The 23,295-nt window shown below is 36.0% G+C and overlaps 1 protein-coding gene and 1 non-coding gene across 2 annotated transcripts in view; both read right to left on the bottom strand.

The window, feature by feature from the left end:
- GHR (growth hormone receptor) overlaps positions 1-23,295 on the bottom strand; it is a 287,963-nt gene that overhangs the window by 229,770 nt on the left and 34,898 nt on the right. The gene's annotated exons all lie outside the window — the stretch shown is intronic.
- LOC126002837 (U1 spliceosomal RNA) lies at positions 14,891-15,047 on the bottom strand. Its single transcript, XR_007493458.1, has one exon. It is a non-coding gene; the product is annotated as a U1 spliceosomal RNA (small nuclear RNA).

Below are 23,295 nucleotides of genomic sequence, written 5' to 3'. Positions count from 1 at the left end.
ATGGATTCCTATAATATTAGGAAAAAAGTGCCTATTAGGCAGACAGTGACATGTTTCAAGATTAACACAATTTGTGATAGGCCAGTAAAGGGATAGAATGCAACCTGATTTCCTAAAAAATTAAGACAATAAACTGAAGTGAACAAAATAACTGGTGGGCTACAGCGGCTTCTAGGTAAGGGTCATGCTAACTTAGGAATGAATGGATTGTACCAGTAATAAACTGAATAAATCTTAATGTGAAAAGTGACGTGACATACACTGGAATCACTGCTCCAACTAAGGTGACCAATTGTGATGAAATTGATAGAGAAAGTGAGTTTTCTCTTGGAACACTGATTAATTCTTGGTATTTAGCCATCAGTGGGTGCCAAACATTCTGATCAAGAGCTATCATCAGCCTTTTGCTGGACAAAGCATACCTGACCATTATGAACTTCACAGGCCAAATAAAGTGCCTCAGCTTTCAAACACCAGGCTCCAAAAACTCAATGCATGGGTTTCTATTTGGGACCCTAAGATCAGGCACAGTTCCAGAACAATATCTAAATAGAGATGCAATCAACTATACATTTAAATATGTACCCAAACAGGCTTTAAAGTGTTCTGCATATCAGTATACTGGCAACACTACAACAAGGAAATCATTGGCTCAGTTTGCTAATGATCTTCAAAGAAAGAACAAATCATTCAGAATGAATGATGAAGCCTGTATATTGAATTAGCTAACATATTTTTGGGTTTTTTTGGGGGGTGGCCATACTTGGAAGTGTTCAGGGCTTCTTCTGCCTCCTCTGCACTAGAGATCACTCCTGGGGTGCCTTGGGAGATCATAGGGGATGCTAAGGATTGAACCCAGGTGGGCCAGGTGGAAGGCAAGAGCTCTACATGCTGTACTATTGCTCCAGCCCCTAGCTGATATTTTTTAACTTAAATTGCAGAAGCCATTTAATAATGAAGAATAACAAAGTCTTCTGCTCAGAAAGCCAAACTCTTAGTGTGTTTATTCTTCATTTTGAACACAAAGCACCTCTTCACAAAGCAGGAAGGTTTGTGACTGCATTGCCTCAACTGGTCTTGACAAGAGAAGAGATGAATCACAGGAACAAGCTGGCACTATTTCAATTTATAAAAACTCTTTACTATGGGCTATATTATAACTGGTCAAATGCAGGGAGACTTTTTTTTTGTTTGTAAGAAAAATAGGGGAGCTCACATAGGACTCAGCCCTACTTGACATAATTTGTCATACTGCTGATGAAGCAGACAGTCCAATACTAATTTACTTCAATAGTCAAGGTGAACACAGAAAGAACTGGCTTGATTTTCAGAAAATATTTGAATGATGACCCCAAAATTATGATTAAAATATTCAACATTATTCTCTACATAATAAATAAAGTTAAGTACTTTTCATAATCCTGAGTTCTACTTCCACTATACCACCATAATTCAGTTTTCATATGGCTTCTATTTTAAGCATTTCTTCTTGGACTGAGGATGTGATAAATTGCAGGTGTTACATCTTATGACATCTTTATTTTGATCCTCAGAATCACACAAATGTATCTTTATGAAGTTTGAAGATGTTTGTACTAACATCAGTAACCTGCTCAAAAAATCTTTCTTTCTCAATGTATATGAATGAATCTATGTCTAGCCTAATTCTGAGAATGGAACTTTTTTTTCTGACCTCACAGTAATAAAAAATGATGACAGGTCTCTCTCCCAAAATGAGATAGTGACTTGTATATGGAGGGACAGGGAGGGTATATTTAGTAAAGAATAAATAAGATATGTAAGAAAAATATGTAAATAGAGCAGGCAATTTGAATAGTCCACTAGGGGCGTATGCAACAGTAAGATGATCATTACAAGGTTAGAAGATTAGCTAATTTAAAAAGCTGTAAATCATTGGGAAGGAAACTAAGAAATAACAATTTTTATTTACTCGTTAGTCACACAATATTACTCTTCAGGGGCTCTATTATAGCACTCTTTTTCTGCTTATACACCACCAAACTATGTATATGTAGGGACTTGGAACACTCTATAATGTACTTGTCAGACATATGAAGTGATCTAAGTGAAAATTAAGCAATTACTAGAAGAGAAATTCAATCAGCTAACAAAAGAAAGTAATCCAGAGTCACATAATCCATGAAAAGTGGAATTGAAGGAGTTAAAGAATACAAAAACAAACCAAAGCAATAGAATTCAACATGGAGAGAACTGTATCAGCAATACTGAAGAAAAATTACTAGTCATCAACCATAATGTAGTGGCAAAAGAGAAGAGAATAGATGAGAATGTAGTATTTTTGATGGAAAACAGAAAGATAAATAACATCTGACTTACAGAATGCCAGAAGGTGAGTAAAGAATAAAGAGGGAGGGGGCCGGGTAGGTGGCGCTGGAGGTAAGGTGTCTGCCTTGCAAGCGCTAGCCAAGGAAGGACCGCGGTTCGATCCCCCGGCGTCCCATATGGTCCCCCCAAGCCAGGGGCGATTTCTGAGCACATAGCCAGGAGTAACCCCTGAGCGTCAAACGGGTGTGGCCCAAAAACCAAAAAAAAAAAAAAAGAATAAAGAGGGAGAATGACTGATGGAATAATAACTGAGCCCTTTTGCAATCTATGGAGAGAGGTGTCTGCACAAATTAAAGAGGCCCAAAAGAACCAAAAAATAGAATAAAAACAAAGCAGCCTGATGGTATATATCATAAAAACTTTAAATCACTTAATAAAAATATTGGAGAAGAATCAAGGAAATAAAAAAATATTCCATGGTCATGGATGCATCATGAGTGGGAGGAATCAATAGTGTCAAAATGAACATGTTACCTAAACTATTATATATTATCAACACAATGATCTTTTATGTATTGCTAGATTTAGTTTGCTAGTATTTTGTTGGTAAACTTTGCATCTATACTCACCAGGGTATAAGTCTATAATTTTCTATGTGATGTCTCTATCTGCCTTTGGTATCATGGTAATAGTTTTTCTCATAGAAACTGGGAGGACTCCTGTTTCTTCAATTTTAAGAAAGACCTTGAAAAGGACAAGGAGCTCTTCTTTAAAGATTTTGAAGAATTTACTGGTAAACACATTTGGGTCTGAAATTTTGATTATTGGTTCTATTTCCCTGACTAAAATTGGTCTGTTCAAGGGTTTGTTTCCTTTTGATATAAACTTGTAAATTAATAGGAACTAGAAAATGTATTAATTTCTTCTAGGTTCTTCAATAACTAAAATATTTTTATAGTACAGATTACTTTCTTCAGTTCACTCTTCATATAATGCAATGCTTAGAACTAAAAATTCAACATTTCAAGAAGACTTGGTGTGGGGTATATTGGGGCCATATTTATTGTGCTCAAGACTCCTGGTTCTGTGCTCAGGGATAACTTCTGATGGTGCTAAAGAACCATATGTTGGAGTTGAAACTAGATTAGGCCACATGCAAGACAGGTACATTAATCCCTATACTATTTATCCAGTCCCCAAAATATTTTTATTTGAATTTTAAATTCAGGGTGAGGCTTAGACAGCAATCTGCCTAAGGATTAGTGTTCTATATGTTAATTATATTATGGCAGCTCACTGCATCTCTTACCTTTCTATTCATGATAAGCTGTGCCTGAGGCATGCAAAAATATTTGTGGTTACCTCATAGTACATTTCCAAAAGGCAGGATGCTGAGTAAAGGTACACAATTAGTATTCATGGGTTAGTTACATAGATGGTGTGTCTCACAGACACTGCCATATTCATTCCATTCTTTTATTTGTTGTTTTTGTTTATTTTTTGTTTCTAGGTCACATCTTGTGGTGCTTAGGTGTTATTCCTGGCTCTGTGGTCAGAAATCACTCCTGGAAGACTCGGGGACCATATGGGATCCTGGGTTCTAACCCAGGTCTGTCCCAGGTCCGCCTTATGGAAGGCAAACGCACTATGACTGTGCTATCACTCTGGTCCTTTATTCTTAATACTACAGGAGGAGTTTTAGATAGCCAGGGCATAAGGAGACTGTCTTGCTTATTAGTCTTGAATAACAAGTGTCTGTTTCTGAATATTAGGAATTTGAGCATTACTTCTCGAACAACACTCCCTAGTGAAAGAATTAAGAGGCAAAAACTTATGGAGGAGTTTACCACACTTTCCCCCTGAAAACGATCATCCAACAAGTTGCAACTGATCAGAGTAAAGGATGTTCATTGTTTCAACAGTAAGAAAAATGTTATGTCACTTAGAAAGAGTAAGGTTCATTCTTAGTTCATGTTCTTTCGAATTCCTAAAACAGTTCTGAAGTTTACAGAGTCTAGACAATTGTAGCAGAATGAATTATATTGTACTTATATTTTCTCAAACTTTTTTTAGTATTTATTAGGACATATGTTCTCTGCTGCAAAGACTATTCCCATAAAACTTTAAGGTTCAATTTCTTCCCTCCAAGAACATAGTATTAAACTCTTAATGAACTCGCTGATGCATAAGTAAAGCCATTTTAGTTAACTTCACATAGTTTGACCTACCTTAGCAGAAGACCATGGTGAGGTTGTAGCATGACTGCATTGAGGGCAAGATAAAGAACACTAATCCAGCCTGGCTGCAACTTACTAATGTTATCACAGTCTGTCTTGGCAAATGAAAGCTGGAAGAAATAATTCAAACCTAAGATAAGAAAAAAAATACGTGTGGAACTGATAGTGGACACATATGTGTATGTATATACACATATACACACAAAGAAAGCAGTGCTTTTATAAATGTTTCTTTTTTTTTTTTTTTTTTGGTTTTTGGGCCACACCCGGCGGTGCTCAGGGGTTACTCCTGGCTGTCTGCTCAGAAATAGCTCCTGGCAGGCACGGGGGACCATATGGGACACCGGGATTCGAACCAACCACCTTAGGTCCTAGATCGGCTGCTTGCCAGGCAAACACCACTGTGCTATCTCTCCAGGCCCTACATGTTTCTTTTGCTCTAAATTTACATGTAGTAAGTAACAGATCCTAAAGTTATTTTTTTCTATTACTATTTATTCCTGTTACTAAACTTATTTCTATTATTAAATCCCTTAACAAAAAAACAGATAATGCATGAGCCTTCTGTTTATGTTATATATTCTTCCAAAATATCATTAATTATCAGATGCCACTAGTATTCTAAAGAATTATAGCATACATCTAAAATGATGCATCCTATCTTTCTGTACAAGTATGCAAAATAGGTTTTAAGTATTTATTTCTCTACAAACACAGGTTTCTGTTATCCTCTCATCTTAATAAAAGGCTGAACATGCTTAAATATTTAGTAGTAGTTTTTACAAATATTTTAAAAATTGCCCCAAATTTTAAGTCTACCATTAAAAGAGCAATTTTCTTGGTCATATGATACACCAAATTTCTTCTGTGCTAAAGAGAGGAAAGCCTTATTCTCAGCATCAGCTTTCATTTAACAGAAACTCCTCTATCCTCCCACCTCCACTGACACACTAGGCAGCAAAACCTGTTTTCTGCCCACAGAATCACTGCAACTAGAAAACGCCCAATTCCTCATGGGGTGGAGTGGCAGGCAATAACCCTTTGAAAACATGTTTTAATTTTACCTTAAATGTGCCAAATAATGGAGTTTCTACACAATAATATGACTTTCCTGACATAGATTCTGATTTCCTGTTACACATTCCATTACTTTATTTGTGGTGATCTAGACTATTTCTTACATTCTTCCATGCCTCCACCCTTTAAATACTTGTATGCTTATCTGCATTCAAGCCCATTGTGTGCCAAATTCACATTCAACTCTCAAAACCATTACCCATGCAGCAGAGTGCTGATTCCCTTATCTCAAATTTGAATGTGCATAAATGTGTCTATCACATTGCCTCTTTGTAAGTTTCTCTTTCTCTCTCTTTGGCTCTCTCTCCTTTCTCTCTCTCTCTTTCTTTCTCTCTTCTCTCTCTCTCAGGACATTTTATCTGGGGTACCTAAAAAGTATTCTTTTAAAATATGGACACTAGTGAAAGAATTGATGTTGGAACATTTTTAAACTCAGTCATGCCTTAAACTCAGCCATGATTAATTGTGTGTTTCTGTGTGTGTGTGTGTGTGTGTGTGTGTGTGTTTGCTTTCTCATAATCAGTGTGCAGAAGCAGTGTGCAAGAAAAGCCAGTCTTGCCTGAACAGGATATAGGCCATGAGAGAGAGCAGAGGAAAGAGCTAGTTATTTGTCTTTCTCTCCTGCAGTTGTTTCTCTCCCATCACCCCCTGGCTGACTTGCTATTTCAAGTCTCCACATTTACTCACATCTAAAGCTTGCTAAATTATTTTTTTAAATAATTTTTATTTTGATTGCAGTTTAGGCAACATAACTCCATATAGTATAGTGTTAGCACTGATGGCTTTGATGTCCAATATGACTGCTCCCTCACCACCACAGCTCTAGTGCTTGAGACTTTCATCATTGCTCCTTTGTCCTAACTTACGCTGCTATACCAGACTCACCATTGAATTTTAGAGACGCCCTCCCATGCCTCTCGTTCAGATCATGACTCTATTGACTGTTTCTCGTGTTCCTCACAAAACTTTTTTGATAGCATCGAGAATAGCACATATATCTATGCTTTGGTATGATCTATACCTGCTGCCTGGTGAGCCCTTTCCCTCCAACTGGTAGATAAAGGCCCACACACATGTCCCACCTGCCCTAAAGGCCATCACTTGGACCACAGGTCTCCCACCAACACCTTTGGCCTTCATGAGAGTTGGAGAAACTCTCTGACTGGACTTGCCATATTCTGTCTTTGTAGAAAGTATATCTGTTCTGGAAGACAGCTACCATCAGTGATCTAGAAATAGTTTCATTCTCAAGAAAATAGTATAACATGGTATTAGAACCTAGATTTTACAAAGAGGAAACTGAGACTAGAAAGTGATATTAGGATTCTAGGCCATACTTCAGTGGAACTATGGATAAAAGCCTCTATGCCTCTGAGGCCCAGGTTTACTTCATTATTCTAACTGCCTCAATTTACACAGTCAAATAAATGCTTTTAAACCAAGCCTGCGGCATATACTTCTTTGCATCATACTCAAATTGTGCTCTATACGCATCTTATAAATATTCATGAAAGGTGTATTCAAATAAACTTGTATTTCCCTAGTAAAAACCACTATAGAAGAATAGGGCAAGGAAAGGGAAGAAAGAAGAAAGCAAGCTTGGGATTAAAATTTCTACAGATAGGGCTGGAGTGATAGCACAGCACTAAGGTGTTTGCCTTGCACACAGCCAACACAGGGTGGACCCCAGTTCAAATCCTGGCATCCCATATGGTCCCCTGAGTCTGCCAGGAGTGATTTCTGAGCACAGAGTCAAGAGTAACCCCCTGAGCACAACTGGGTGTGACCCCAAGAATCTGAAAAAAAAAAATTTTTTTTTTTTTTTTTTTTTACAGATAATCCACAAAGTAATGATCTACAGGCACTATAAGCCGCTTTTGGATATATTTCTGATTCCAGATATTCTGCCTCATTTCAGTATGTTAGAGCATAAGCATTGGTATTTACATCCATGGCAATTCCTTCTTATTCAATGAACTTAATGGGTCTGTATTTAATTCTCTATGGATGTCAGAAATATTATGACAACATCTGGCACTGTCATTTGTAATGTCCCAAATGAGACTTCCATTTTTTCCTCCCAAGGACAATTTATTGGTTTCAATTGCTAGGCTCACTTCAAAATTAAAACCTTCACTTTCTCTTTCATAGTTTTTTTCCAATGAAACAGCAGAAAAATGGCAATCTTTTTATGGGTCCCTTTATTATCTGGGCTATGACATATGCATGTTTGATGGTTAAGTCATGGTTTATAAAATGTGTGTGTGATTTTTAAATTGTGGATTAAAAGATGTAGTGCAAGAGTCAGAGAAATAGTACAGGTTTAAGGTGTTTGTCTTGCATGCATCCAGTTCCAGAAATCACATATGGTTTCCCAAACACCACTGGGTGTGATCACTGAGCACAGAGCCAGGAGTGAGTCTCAAGCACTGCCAAGTATGGCCCCAAAACAAAACAGAAAAAAAAGACAATTGGATAAATGTTATCTACATTGCTTTTGAGAGAGGATATTTATAAGTTTGAAGCCTATAATGTTATCATAACCCACTTCATCCACACCAAAGTAATAATATCATTCCTTCACAGTTTATCAAAGGCAAAATGCAGAGATCTGTGCTTTACTTGTAAGGAACAAAACAGTCATGAAAACTTCATTTTAGAAAAACAAGGATATTAGAGTCCATATTAAGTCTGTGACATTTTTTAGAACAGCTTTGTATGAGAAAGATGGGTCTCCTGATCTTGCAATTTTGCATCTTCAGCTCCATGCACAGCAGAGTGGTGTATGCTCGTGAAGACCATCCCTTATGTCACAAATGCAAGTATATGCTCAGATGGACTTGATGTATAACAGGACTGACATGAGAGCTCTAATTATATATCAGGGTTACATTCAAAACATGTATATTTTGGTACTATTAGAAAGATTCTTCTATTGGTAGTCAAAATCTAATTCATGTGGAAATCTTATTTCAGAAAGTTTAGGCTATGCAGCACAAACTTCATCCTTCTGGAAGGAATCAAGTAGAAGCCGCAGGAGTCTATGCAAACTATTCCAGGTTTACTATGTTCGCGAATAAATGTTGGATCTTAGCGACCATCTCAGGAATTAAAAAGTACCCACACAATTAGAGAATTAAGAAGTTCAGTTCATATTTCTTCATCCACTTATCTGCTATAAACACTATTCCAATTTTGCTTTTCCATGTGAAAATCTCTTATAAAAATTTTTTTGCTCTATTGTTCTTTACAATCTATTGTATCTGGTTTCTTTCTTTCCATTTTTGTATTCTTTAGAAAAAAAAAAGGGGGGGGAGGGTGGTAAAATGAGGTGGAAGTTCAAAGTGAAATAGAAGAGCAGTTTATTCAGCTGGGCATATCCAAAACTGTTCTCAGATGTTTATTTTTATGGCTGTGTTCTATTTTAAGTCTTATTTATGAAGACAAATGATGATAACTTCTAGATTTGAAGAGAAAAACAAAATGTCTAAGCCCAGCTATCCAAACGAAACTTCAATGATAATTCATATCAATGCAAAATAATCTCCAAGTAACTTTCTATAGAAAAGAATAAATGAAAGAAGGAAAGAATGAGTCTTCCCTATGCTTCTTTATGGGAATTAATTTTTTGTACTGCCAAAAATATGCCCAGTGTTTATAGAAGACCGATAGAAGAGGAAACATGAAATAAACTTCATAGTTTATCAAAACATATAAAATCGGTATACAAAATGTGTATATTTTAAAAAATGTCCCATTTGAAATTGTGGATTTCAGAATGTTAGAGCCATTTATTTATATTTCTACACCAAAATTAAAGAACATTTTTAATTCCAGAGTTATAACTTATAATTTATTTGTAAATTATTAATAATTTACTAACCATAAGTAATAATTACTTTATAATTCTAAAAAGACAATAAAAAGTAAGATAGTCCTTTATCAGAATATTTTTTAAAAAGATATTTGAGAGGTTCAAAACTAAAGAAAAAATAGGGGGGTCGATGAGGTAGAACAGCTGTAAGGCATTTACCTGGCATGTGCCTGAACCCAGGACAAACCTGGGTTCGATCCTCAGTGTCCCATATGGTTCCCCTGTGTCTGCGAGGAGCTATTTCTGAGTGCAGAGCCAAGAGTAACCCCTGAGCACTGCCAGGTGTGACCAAAAAATTAAAAAAAAAAGTAGTCCATGAAAATGAGTATCAGGCGCTTGAAAGTAAGGATAGGACTAAAATGAAAAAAAAAAAAACTGAGAAAGAAAGGGAAAGAAAAAGAAGACTGGGCAGGCAGATGATGGGTAGAGTAGGAGGTAAGAAGTAGCCTATGAAGAATGAAGAAGGAATCAGGAAGAAACAGATTCTTCTGCAAGAAATTTGGTGTAATTAATTATATGGAATTTGGTGTTGGATAGACTCAAACTCTATCATGTTGTAATCAGATAGGCAAGCATTTTAATCTATATATCCTTGGGGATAACAATGTAACTTACCTTACAGAGTTATTTTGAGAATTGCTTTTAAAAAGTTCAAGAAAATATTGGTTGATATATGGTGAGTATTACTAACTAGGCTGGTGATGAAGATGATAAGGACAAATGAGTAAGGTTTATATGGAGAAAGTAATGATAACAACTCACATTTTGTCTACTCCAAAAACTATGTTAAGAAGATAAATAGTACACAGAGGACTTTATATTTTAAAAAATAAAAAAAATAATCGTTATTCAATATTGTTATAAGCATTAAAAATTCATAATACCAATACACTGAAATTATGGCAAGTTCAAAATATTAAGAAACTAAAATAGGTAAAATGTTGAATAAGGTATTACAATATTGAGATCAAAAATAGAGAAATCTTTTTTGTTTGTTCTTGGGGGCACACACCCAGCAGTGCTCAAGAGTACTCCCAGTTCTGCACTCAAGAATCACTCCTGGCAGGCTTGGGGACCATATGGAATACTGGATAGCAAATCTGGATCAGCTGCATGCAAGGAAAGTGCCCTACATGTCACTCTAGCCCCAAATAGAAAAATCTTAATTAAATTTTGGGGGCCATCAAAAATGTCTTTCACCATTATCTCTGTGTTCCCTCTCAAATACTCCACACTAGAGCACATTGTACACAGTAGTAGATAGAAGACTGGACTTTAGAATTATATTTATAGGCATTCAAATCACAGATAAATAATTTGCTAATTTATAAAATTAATTTGTAAAGGGGAATGCTGTGTTTTAATAAATATGATAGCAATGTCATTTATAGATAAGAGTCCATAGTCAATCTTGAGGATACTTTGCATGAGAAAAATCAAAGGAGATTAAGCTAAGTAGACTTGAAAAGAAGGCAAAAGCCAGCATGCAGGCACAACCAATAGAGTGGGTATACATGTTATGGACAGAGGGAGTCAGAAATAAAAAAGTTTATGAGATTTTTGTATTAAAAATAAAGAGTTGAACAGTTTGTTTCACTTTCCTTTGTGGTAAAAAAAGAAAGGAAAGGAAAGGAAGGAAGGAAGGAAGGAAGGAAGGAAGGAAGGAAGGAAGGAAGGAAGGAAGGAAGGAAGGAAGGAAGGAAGGAAGGAAGGAAGGAAGGAGGAAAGGAAGGAAGGAGACAGGGAGGGAGGGAGGAGGGAAGGAGGGAAGGAGGGAGGGAGGAGGGAAGGAGGGAGGGATGGAGGGAGAGAGAAAGAAAGAAAGAAAGAAAGAAAGAGAGAGAAAGAAAGAAAGAAAGAAAGAAAGAAAGAAAGAAAGAAAGAAAGAAAGAAAGAAAGAAAGAAAGAAAGAAGAAGAAAGAAAGAAAGAAAGAAAGAAAGAAAGAAAGAAAGAAAGAAAGAAAGAAAGAAAGAAAGAAAGAAAGAAAGAAAGAAAGAAAGAAAGAAAGAAAGAAAGAAAGAAAGAAAGAAAGAAAGAAGAAGAAAAGAAAGAAAGAAAGAAGAAAGAAAGAAAGAAAGAAAGAAAGAAAGAAAGAAAGAAAGAAAGAAAGAAAGAAAGAAAGAAAGAAAGAAAGAAAGAAAGAAAGAAAGAAAGAAAGAAAGAAAGAAAGAAAGAAAGAAAGAAAGAAAGAAGAAAGAAAGAAAGAAAGAAAGAAAGAAGAAGAGAAGGAAGGAAGGAAGGAAGGAAGGAAGGAAGGAAGGAAGGAAGGAAGGAAGGAAGGAAGGAAGGAAGGAAGGAAGGAAGGAAGAAAGGAAGGAAGGAAGGAAGGAAGGAAGGAAGCCAGAAAAAGTTTTAAGGTAAATATTGACAGAAAAATTTCACGATATGACAGAAAAATTTCAGAGCAAGGGAAAGTATCAGCAACAGTATTAGCTTAACTTGCTTCACTTGGAAAATTTTTAAGTCATATCGGCAGTAATCTTTACTTAGAATTATGCCTCCAGGCTAGAAGATGGAATGAGTCTCTCAGTAGGGTCTTTCCATACCAGAAGGCAAATGGCCTCTTACTTGAAATGTCATTTTGGCAGCTTTAGGGAAGAAAAAGTAAGGAGAAAACAGGACTCACTGTCTTGAGAAATAACATCTGGAATATGGTATTATTATAAACTACCATTTGATTTGTAGAAAATTCATCATCGATGTCACAATATTTTTTGCTGGTGTAATTTATGATCTTTATTGATTTTAATTCCACTGACCAACTCTAGATAAATATAATCTTTGTTTAGCAAAATTGGAAACTGAGATAACAAGGAAGTTAAATCAAATGTCCAAATTCACCATATATTAAAGCTAAATTTACATCAGTCTAAATTTGCTGGTGAAGGCTTAATTTAAACATAAGTTTTCAATTGCAAATGATTTATTAATCAAAGAAAATAATTTTTCTGAAAGAAAATATACTAAAAGTACTTCATCTTAGTATCCTATGATAGTATGCTGACTGAAATGAATCTGAAGGACAGACATAGAATGATCACATTTAATTTTAGGATGAAAAAAAAAAAGATAGTATGGTAATAATATCCAAACACAATAGAGACAGAGACAAGGAGGAACAGTCCATGGAAAGATAGTCCATTGCCACAGATAGTGGGGGAGTGCAGTTAGGGTAGATAAGGGACCATTATAACAATGATAGTTGGAAATTATCACTCTGGACAAGAATTGGGTGTGAAAGGAAATAAAATTATAGGAGAGAGGGAGGGAGAGGGAGAGAGAGAAAGAGAGAGAGAGGGAGAGAGAGGAGAGAGGGAGGGAGAGAGAAAGAAAGATAGAAAGAGAGAGAGAGGGAGAGAGAGAGAGAGAGAGAGAGAGAGAGAGAGAGAGAGAGAGAGAGAGAGAGAGAGAGAGAGAAATGTCTGCCCCAGAGGCAGGCAGGGAGGAGAGAGAGAAGGAAACTGTAGACATTGGTGGTGGGAAATGGTGATGGGTGATGTATATTACATTATTGAAATTCAACATGAACTATGCTCTATCTGTGAGAAAAATACCAACTGTATTATGAATAATTCTGTAACTACAGTGTTTAAATAAAGTAATTAAAAAAATTCTTCCCTTATGAGAACTTTCTACTGGTCTTGAAATTCAGAATCACTCCGGCACTTTAGGGAACAACGTAAAGTGCAATCAATCATTGCAGTTTGATTACTGTGCTTTATCATGAAAAATATTAGTGTACGTACATAAAATTTTTCAAAGAAAATGAACACTAAAAGAGTAATATAAATTAAAGAAATGAATCCTAGATTACCAAGCATTCTAGAGGATATCATTAGATAAAAGAGCACTTTCAGCAAATTTATAGTTTGGACTCTACCTTCTACAAATAGTTAAAAAACAACTATTAAATAATAATAACTGAATATTTTATGAAATATGCAGAGAAAGAAAAAAAAAGAAAAAAGGAAGCATTAGATATTCTCAATCCATTAAACTTAATAAAAGTCATCATTTTAATTAAAACAAGTAAAAATTTTGAAGGTTAAAAGTTTTATATTATGGGCCGGGCGCTGGAGGTAAGGTGCCTGCCTTGCTTGCGCTAGCCTAGGACGGACCGCGGTTCGATCCCCCGGCGTCCCATATGGTCCCCCAAGAAGCCAGGAGCAACTTCTGAGCGCATAGCCAGGAGTAACCCCTGAGCGTCACAGGGTGTGGCCCAAAAACCAAAAAAAAAAAAGTTTTATATTATTTTGTTTATGGCTAACATTCAACCGATACTGATTAACTTCAAAGCTCTGTATTAAAATTATAATGTTGGACTGGAGCAGTGGCGAAGATGGTAGGGTGTTTGTTTTGTACAGGCTAACCTAAGACGAACCTTGTTTCAACCCACCGGCTTCCCATATGGTCCCACAAGCCAGGAGCGATTTCTGAGCGCATAGCCAGGAGTGATCCCTGAGCGTCACTGGGTGTGCCCCCCCAAAATAAAAAAATTACAATGTTATTAGGGGCTAGGAAAAATAATAGATACAGCCTTTAGACTCCAGAAATGTTCAGTGTACATTGGAAAAGAGGCACTATTTTATTAGGGTTTTTTTTGCCAGGTAGTTAAAAATACTATAAAAGTGAGAATGATGTGTATGTGTTTGCTTGACTTCTATATCATCCTCTACTATTTTATAAAGATGAAGTTGGAAGAACTAAATTAATATAATCAATTTGTAGAAAATAACAAAGCAAAAATATTTTCTTAGTATTGAAGATTGAATTAAAGAGAATTAACAGTAAAAGCATGGCTAGGAATAAGTAAGAACAAATGGAGGAATGAGTGATTTCTGTGTAAATCACTTGTTGGGTAAGATTATGATATTATAAATAATCCAGAGTAATGTGATCTGAGTGCAAATGAAAAGTTTAAGTGATAAGCTAAAGAAGAGACAAAGCATCCTTATGCAGCAAAGTTCTTAAGGAGACCAATCCATAGAACGCAAATAGTTCACTGTGAACCTTTTCTAAATACACTCCTGCCTTCTCCCACCTACAAATGTTTCCTGCACAGCTGGAGAGTCTTAGCCTAGCTTGCCAATACATACTGCAGTGTCTCAGCAAGAAACAAATTCCAATCAATGAGCCCATGGTGCTGATTCAATAAACTAGAGAGAACACTTCTTTCTTATTAGGACATAGAAACATACAAGTCCTTTTTAATAAGTCATCAGTTTCTTCCTTCCATCACAATTTAAGCAAACAAAAAAAAATAACTTGGTTTCTTAATTTATTGTCTTTAGTCATTTACCAAATGTACAGTTACTAACTAGTTGAATCTGAAAGACAAGGACCCAACCCCCTGTACTATCTCTCTGGCCAATAAATTTGACATGTATTTTTTTCCAGGGGAGAGTGTGAGCACAGTCCCCCACTACCACAAAGTATGCAGTCGAGTTTCCCACATTTGGGGAAATTTCAGGGTCAGCACACCCAGAGTGCAATGGGTGAGCCTCGCCCTGGGGAAACCAACTTTGTGGTATCTCCCCTGCCAGATAAGTATTTTCATGTATTCTTAAATAAACCATTTTATTCCTAGCCAAAGGAACTATATATATACATATATATGTGTGTATGTATGTATATATATATGTATATATATATATGTATCCTGAGTATGACTTAAGGGAAGAAAATGAGCAGTTTGAATAGGAATATAGGAAGAAATAAAGGCAATAGAATTGAAGAGAGCAAAGTTGCATAGTGAGTTAGGCTAACTGTTATAGTCAGATCCTGAAACAGAGTAAGTAAGAAAGGGGTGTGTATGTGTGTGTGTGTGTCTGTCAGTATGACTTGAGAAGAGAATTCCCTTCTCTGAGTACCCTTTCATCAAAAGAAAACAAGAGTAAAAGTCCAGTGTATTGAAGACATTTTCCTATCACATAGCCTAATGGCTAAATGAGTCTCAAAGGGTAGTCTTCGAACCAGCTGCAACCATGCCATTTGACAGAAAAATGAATAAATGGGCCCCACTCTGATCTAGTAAATCAGAAGCCCAAGGATAAGGCTCAGGAAAATGTTACAAAATGCCATGTGAATTTTATATATGATACAGTTGAGAATCATTGAACTAAATTATTTTAAATCAAGTCCTAAAATATATCATTTGCTAAAAATAAGAGGACAGTTAGGACTTCAGAAGCTGAAACTTAGCTACAGGGATAATGAAGGTGAAAATTAGTGAGAAGCTAGAAGAGATGCACCTGAGAAGCTAGTGAGCTTCTGAATTTAAAAAAGTTTCCTTGGGAGGTGGTTTGTGAGTGTAATTTCTATATACAATAATTATAAGTTGGTATAGAACGTTTTTGTAGTTGTTGTGAAAATACTGAGGTTAAGGTACTTGTCTTTCACAGAGCTATCCTAGTTCGATACCAGCACTGAAAATTATTTTTGTGAATCATCAGAAGTGAATTTGGACATAATCCAAATCAGGAATAATCCCAGTGACCTAAATACAAACAAATAAACAAAAATACCTATCCAATTCCTAAAATACTGCATTTTGATTTGTGTAAAACTATAATGCTAGAAAACAACTAGACAATAATTTAATAACTGCTAATAGCTGTGCATGTATATATAGAATGAATCAAATAAAATTTAAAAAAGAAGAAAATATTAACCTATAGAAAATTACAGGACACATTATATTGGGGGAAAAGTAAGCAGTTTAGAGCTCATAACTCTTCAAACTATGTGGCCCTGGTCAACTTATTAAACTTCTCCAGTGCTCATTTTCATGCCTATAAAGTTAGATCTAGCACTTAATTTTTTAGATCATAAGGGAGAGAGAAATATAGAAAAAGATGTAAATAGCCACAGCACAAAGATGTTATGCTGCAGGTATGATGGAGACATTCATATATACAGAATACTTAGTGAACAGTGAAGAATTAGCAATTAACAGAAAATTGAAAAATATAAATTTTATATTGAAGAGATGATTAAGGCAGACCACGAAGAGAGAAAAATATGAACAATTGCAAAGTGAATGACACCTCTTCTTCCAATACCAACAATAATAAGACAGTACTGTGGTAGTAGCACTAGGGGTTCTGCTTTATGCAAGTTTAAAGAAGGTAGATTTCCAAGGGGATTTTTGAATGATATTTTTTCTGTAAAGAGAGCAGTAAGTCAAATAAATTTTGTAACCACTGTAAGGTGGAGATGAAGAAAAGTGTAGGGAATAGAAACATCCAAGTCATTTCTATAGATCTCCAGAGTGGGGAAAACAAGATTTCACTCAGCTCTAAGCTTGAGACTTCAAAGACGTTTGATGAATCTAAAGGTAACAGGTATATTAGATGGTATAAACTTATCAACCAAATATCTATTGCTTGAAACTCAACTTTTTAATAGTTCCTTAACATTGAACTTAGGGTGAAAGCTTCTTCAAAATTCTTCCCAGATGGCTTTAAAGCAAAAGAAACAGGTATATATAAAAAGAGGGGTCTAATCCTTCCATTTTCCAGGCACTTAACTTTGGAATTTCAGACATGCTTGAGGCCATGAGGGTAGTTAACTAAAAAACAGAGTAATTTATTGAAAGGTATTGCTAGTCAGAAGTAGAATTTAAATTGATCTCATCATAGAAAAGGAAGAGTATGCTACAAAGAGTTTTTGATTAAGTTTTAATAAATGGGACAACTTTTATTCTCTATAGTAAAATTCATATGTTGAATCTCTGGCAAAGGGTCTTTGCCAAGAGCCCCTTTTCTCTCATGATCCTGTCTAAAAAAAACATGAGTGAGCAGAAAACAGTGGCTTTTTAAATTTAAAGCAGTTCTGGGCTCTCTTTAGAGCAGCAGGTTACACTTCAGAGAAAAGAGCAGCAGGCTCTGCATTTCTGGAAGAAAATGCAAGCAAAGCATCTTTTTCACTATTATCAGATTTTATGATTCTAGGACTTAGAATCAGACTGATCGATCATGATATCAGACTTCCATATTCTGAAAATGTTTTCATCTAGTCTCTCTTTATAACTTCTCAAACTATCCTAAACTACTAACTGTAAAAAAAAATCCTAACAGTAGATACCTGTGGTCTTGTTTTTTAAATTGCTTTATTTAAGCACTCTGATTAAAATTTTGTTTATTGTTGGATTTAAGTTATATAATGTACACCATCCTTCGCCAGTACACTCTTCCTGTCACCAGGAATGGATGTCTCCCATTTCCCTCCCATCGCCTACCCCACCCCAGCCTTGCTCTAGGGCAGGCAAATTGCTTCTCTCACTCTTTCAACTCTCTCCCCACACCCCTCTTTTCTTTTTGACTATGTGGTTTTCACTCTTGTTAGTGGAGGGATGCCTTGCCTGATAGTTTCTCCTCTTTCAGAGCCAAGTTTTTTTCCAAAACAATCAGTTTATCATTGTCCTAGCAGATCCTTCTCTAGTCTAGCTATTTGTGGTGAGCTCTTTGTGGTTAGCTTTCTGCCCTGAACTGAACCTCCTGACCTTTGTCTCTGAGTATTATTACTGTTCTATCTCTTGTTTCTATTATATTCTGCAATGAGTGAGATTATTCTTTGTTTATCCCTCTCCCTCTTAACTCATATCACTCAGCATAATAGTTTCCATGTTCATCCATGTATAGACAAATTTCATGACTTCATTTTTCCTAATGGCTGCAGAGTATTCTGTTGTGTAGATGTAACCCATGGTCTTATTTAAGGTGAAGCAGGAAATCAACTTTTAGTTAATGAATTGTATGGCATGTAATTGAGACTTGAAATTTTGTTCAAAGACCAGCATTATAATGAGTTCTGAGTTCACCTGGAATGAGTTGCATGTATGTCTAGAAAGATACATTTTCTGGACTTTTCCAGGATGTCCAGATTATGAAAACTCCAAGGAAAAACACTCTTCCCCAAAGCTAAACAAAGCATTTAGAACATACATATACCACCAGAAGCAATCCACACTCTGGCCAGCAAGCATTAATGAATACCTACTTTGTGTAGGACACTCAGACAGCAAGACTGGTTCTAAATACAAGATGAAAGTTTTAATAGAGCCCTGATTGAATATAGGAATATATTCATGGTATATAACCTGGAATGCTACAATTGTTGGGTTTTAATCTATCTCTGACAACACTCTGGAAGAATGCCAGGGCTGAGGATTTTTTTTTCTTCTGAGAGTTCAGATCTGGAGGGATAGACTACATAGCTCTACTCTTTTCCCACCAACCTGTCCTTAGGTTAATAATAATGCCTGGATACTGGATGAGACTTCCCTTTATAAGATTTTCCTAGATTTTTATTATATCATGGGTCTCATTAACGAAGCATCATTTTTCAATTTTCTCTCACCTCTAAATATAGATTAGATATCATATAAGAAATGGTTAATAGTATAAATGGGCCTCTTTCCTTAATGATATTTTATCCTGTTAGTAAAATATCTATTTTATATGTGGTGAAGAAACACACATTATCTGTTACTGTTTTTTTTTTCTTTTTTGGGATACCATCCAGTGATGCTGAGGGGTTACTCCTGGCTATGCGCTCAGATACTCCTGGCTTGGGGGACCATATGGGATGCTTGGGATTGAACCGGGCGGGCTCCGTCCTAGGGTAGCGCTTGCAAGGCAGACGCCTTACCTCTGGCGCCATCACTCCGGCCCCTATCTGTTATTGTTTTGACATTTCTGAGTAAAACACAACTTTATGACTTTACAAATGGAACTGAAAAGAACCTTTATTTGCTTAACTCAGGCTTCTCAAGCAAACTTCTCTCTAGTGATAATGAAGAGAATAAGTGTGAAAGTCAACAACAAGAACTACAATTTGGTGTGAGAAGAGATGGGTAAAGGGCAGAAAAGACAAAACATCCACTACAAGGATTTCCTTGACAATTTTGTCAAAGACAATAACACCCTTATGCCCTGAGAACTCTGAAACTCACAAAGCCTCTGATTTCTCTGTTCACTTGATTACTTACTCAGGAGGAACTTTGAAGAAATATGTGTAAAGCAGCATGAGAAAGGAGAATGGAGCTTTCAAATGAAATTCCTCTTTAGTCAAATCTTTTACCATAATTTGTAAATAATTTGCTGGGTGCTTTTTGCATTATTTCTAAAATACTTGTCTTATGTCACCAGTTTTTCTTTTAAATATTTTGTTATTATTTTATAATGTGGTAGTTAGAGTCTAATCCTCCTGTCCCATCCCCATCCTGTTACTCCACTTTCAGTAACCTCCCTTCTGTTGTCTAAGGGCTTCCTTTCATTCAGTATTGGCCATCTCCTTTCTTTGTTTCTTAGTCATCATATTTGAATGAGATCATCCGGCATTTGCCCTTCGGCTGACTATTTTTAATTAACCTGATACCCTCCAGCTCCATTCATCTTGAAGCAAAAGGTAAGACTTCATCTTATAGCCAAGTTACCAGTATTTCATTATGTAAACTTATTTACAATTTCTATATCTGTCATCAGATATTCATATTATTTAGCTATTGTAAAAAGCACTGCAATGGCATAAGTATTCATGCATTATTTAGAATTAATGTTATTTAGAACACTTAAAATTAATCTTGTAAATTAACCTGGTGTATTTTTCTTAAGTAATAGGTAAAATTATTCTATGCAGAGGTGTTTTATACATAACAAACCCAAAATAAAGAGGGGGAATCCCTTTTTTCATATAGTCTGGTGCTGATAGGTGAATTCTATCTCATTTTCAACACATCTCCCTTTCTTCCTGATACTGACATAGTGGATAGATCTACTACACAGGCAGTTTCTGGCACATTATCCACTATATCTATACCCAGGGGGCAAACCCATGTTTGTAATGCTTGGAATGTTTATAATTTGGGAGTAAATATCTTTAAGAAAAAATGGCATAATTTTCAATGCAAAATGCTCAAAACTTTACTGTCCACTATCAGAAGATAAAACATAAAAGAAGCAAAATTGAACTGGACAGACCAACTATGATTTTAATCAATTATTATTGAAATATATTGTCTGCTAAAATCCTCTCCTAACTATGTGACCATAAATGATCAACTCCTAAGAGAGCAGTTATTGCCATCCTGAAGCAGACACCTTTTCTGAACAGGCACACTCAATAGAACATTTCAATTCATTTACAAAACTTTCCAAACTTTGCCTAAAAGAACACCTCATCTTCTGGGCACATTGACATTGAGTTTACTGTGCTAACTTCCTGTTTTCCCCATTAAGTATCCAACACAGAGTCAAAAAACAAATGTTATAGATACATATAGAATTATCTGCCATTAGGACTGGAGTGATGGTACGGTGGGTAGGGTGCATACCTTGCTAAGGTGCTTACCTTACCACCAACCTATCTTTGATCCCTAGTACATCATATGGTCCCCTGAGGCTGCTAAAAGTAGTCTTTCAGGAGGAAGCCCTGGGCACCACCAGTACCAACTAAGCAGACGAAACTTTTTCTGTCATCACTGTTACTTTAGAAATACACCTAAGACCTTATTTCTCTATTTGAAAAACAATCACAATATTTATTTTTTTTGGGGGGGGGGGGGCACACCAGTTTGACACTCAGGGGTTACTCCTGGCTATGTGCTCAGAAATTGCTCCTGGTTTGGGGGAACCATATGGGACATGGAGTGATCCAACTGCGGTTCGTCCTAGGCTAGCACTTGCAAGGCAGACGCCTTACCTCTAGAGCCACCACTCCGGCTCCAACAATCTCAATATTTAAAGAATTATTTAATGAAAGATATATAATACATATCTTGATTCAGGCATAGTTCTAAGCATTTTGTAAACTGTAAGCCATTTAATCCTCAGAAAAGTAATTGATTTAATCCTCAAGAAAATCAGACTGAGACACAAATATATTATTTTACTTAACCAATATCATAACAAGTGGGAGAGCTGGTATTTGAATCCTTTAACCATCATATCACCTCATGCCCATGTAATCTGACAGTATAGTATTTGAGCATAAAGGATATTTTTTAACTGGAGCTGAAGATGATATGTTGTAAGTAGTAAATGTCCTAGGATATCAAAAACATGTCTGATTTTCCATTAGTTCTTCAGACACCAGTTATTTTAAGTCATTTTTAAAAAATTAAAAGTTAATTTGGGGGCCTGAGAGATAGCATGGGTGTAGGGTGTTTGCCTTGCATGCAGAAGGATGGTGGTTCAAATTCCGGCATCCCATATGGTCCCCTGAGCCTGCCAGGAGCGATTTCTGAGTGTAGAGCCAGGAGTACTCCCTGAGCGCTACCGAGTTTTACCCAAAAACCAAAAAAAAAAAAAAAAAAAAGTTGGTCTGCCTGACCAACAGAACGCTACTTAAAATACATAGTGCCTTGAACATAGATTGGATGCAAACGTTTTGAATTGATTTGGACCTCTTCCAGCAACAACTGTTGGAAGTATTTACTCTAAATGTTAAGGACCATGAGAGCCAGTTGACCTATTGCCAGAACAAAAGCAAATCAAAAAAAGCGATACTACAGACTTCAGGAAAGAAGGGAAAAGAAAAATGCAGGTCCTTAAAAAAACATCAAGGTATAGTTGACTCCAAGTGCTAGGCCTAATGAGAAGTAGAAGCAGAAAGGCACGTAGGTATTTCCATGCACTTTATTATTATAAAAAACGCACTTCACTATAGATAAGGATTTATTCAGGATTCACTACCTTGCTCCAAGCAATCCCACATACATTTCCAGTCAGGGAGCCTGCTGGAGTTTATTAGTCTTTCTTTGATGCTCTATGCTCTGTACTTATTCCAATGTGTTCAGTGCAAGCTTTGGAATAGAATAATTAAATCCAGCCTACAAAGTTAAAGGAATCTTCCCCAAAATGTGGGGTGATAGGGAAACAAGGTAAAGTAAGTTGGAAGGCAAAGGGTTCCTCTAAGCACTTTAGTGAGATAGATAGATGCATAATACATACACACATATATAATTTTTAATCCAAACAAAGCCCAACTGAATCCAACATTTCTTCTGCTGAATGAATGATCCAAGAGTGTCACAGAGTCAGACTTCATGGATGCATTTCACAATGCACTTCAGGGGAGCTGAGGTCTTTCTATTTCAGGTTAGGGTCTGAGGCCAGATGGTCTAATTCTGGAATTCTCTCTGAAGAATCTGTTTGAAAGTGGTTTACGGTGATTAGCTCTAATAATTAGACAGGTTCTTTTGAATAACCAAAAAACCAAAACCTTCATTTGAACAAAGCAACATTCTACAAGGTAACTGAATATGTGCATTCAACTAATGTTAATGTAGAACAATTACCCAAGATCCTAGGAGAATTCATTAGGAATAAAACTTAAGTTTATATTCTCAACTCTTGCAAGTTAAACTATTTTTCTGATGTATTAAGTTACGGAAGACTTAACTTCCATAAATAAGTAACTGTAAGACATGATGTTAAGTAAATCTCACATGTGCACTATATATATCCATATAATGTCTACATATAAACACATTAATACATGAATATTCAAAATACACACATGTATAGTATAGACATATTTATTTATAAAAATTTATATTCCGTTTAGCTCCCATGAAGGAGACAAGACTGTTAGGTTGCTGAGATAGACCACTGGCATAATTTTTTTTCTGGAAATTATGCCTGTATTGAGTAAATGTTACCAGGAACTTAGTAGAAAGAGATCCCTATAAATATCAGTCAACAGTTGGAAAATAAAGCAATAGTTCAGATAAAGTCTAAACTTGGGAACTCAAACACAGGTTTTATTTGTGTTCTAGTGCCAAGGGCTCCATTTCC

Source organism: Suncus etruscus, chromosome 2 (genome assembly GCF_024139225.1).
Source record: "Suncus etruscus isolate mSunEtr1 chromosome 2, mSunEtr1.pri.cur, whole genome shotgun sequence".
Classification (NCBI taxonomy): Eukaryota; Metazoa; Chordata; class Mammalia; order Eulipotyphla; family Soricidae; genus Suncus; species Suncus etruscus.
The sequence above is the reverse complement of the archived record's forward strand: the minus strand, read 5'-3'. Positions and strand labels throughout refer to the sequence as shown.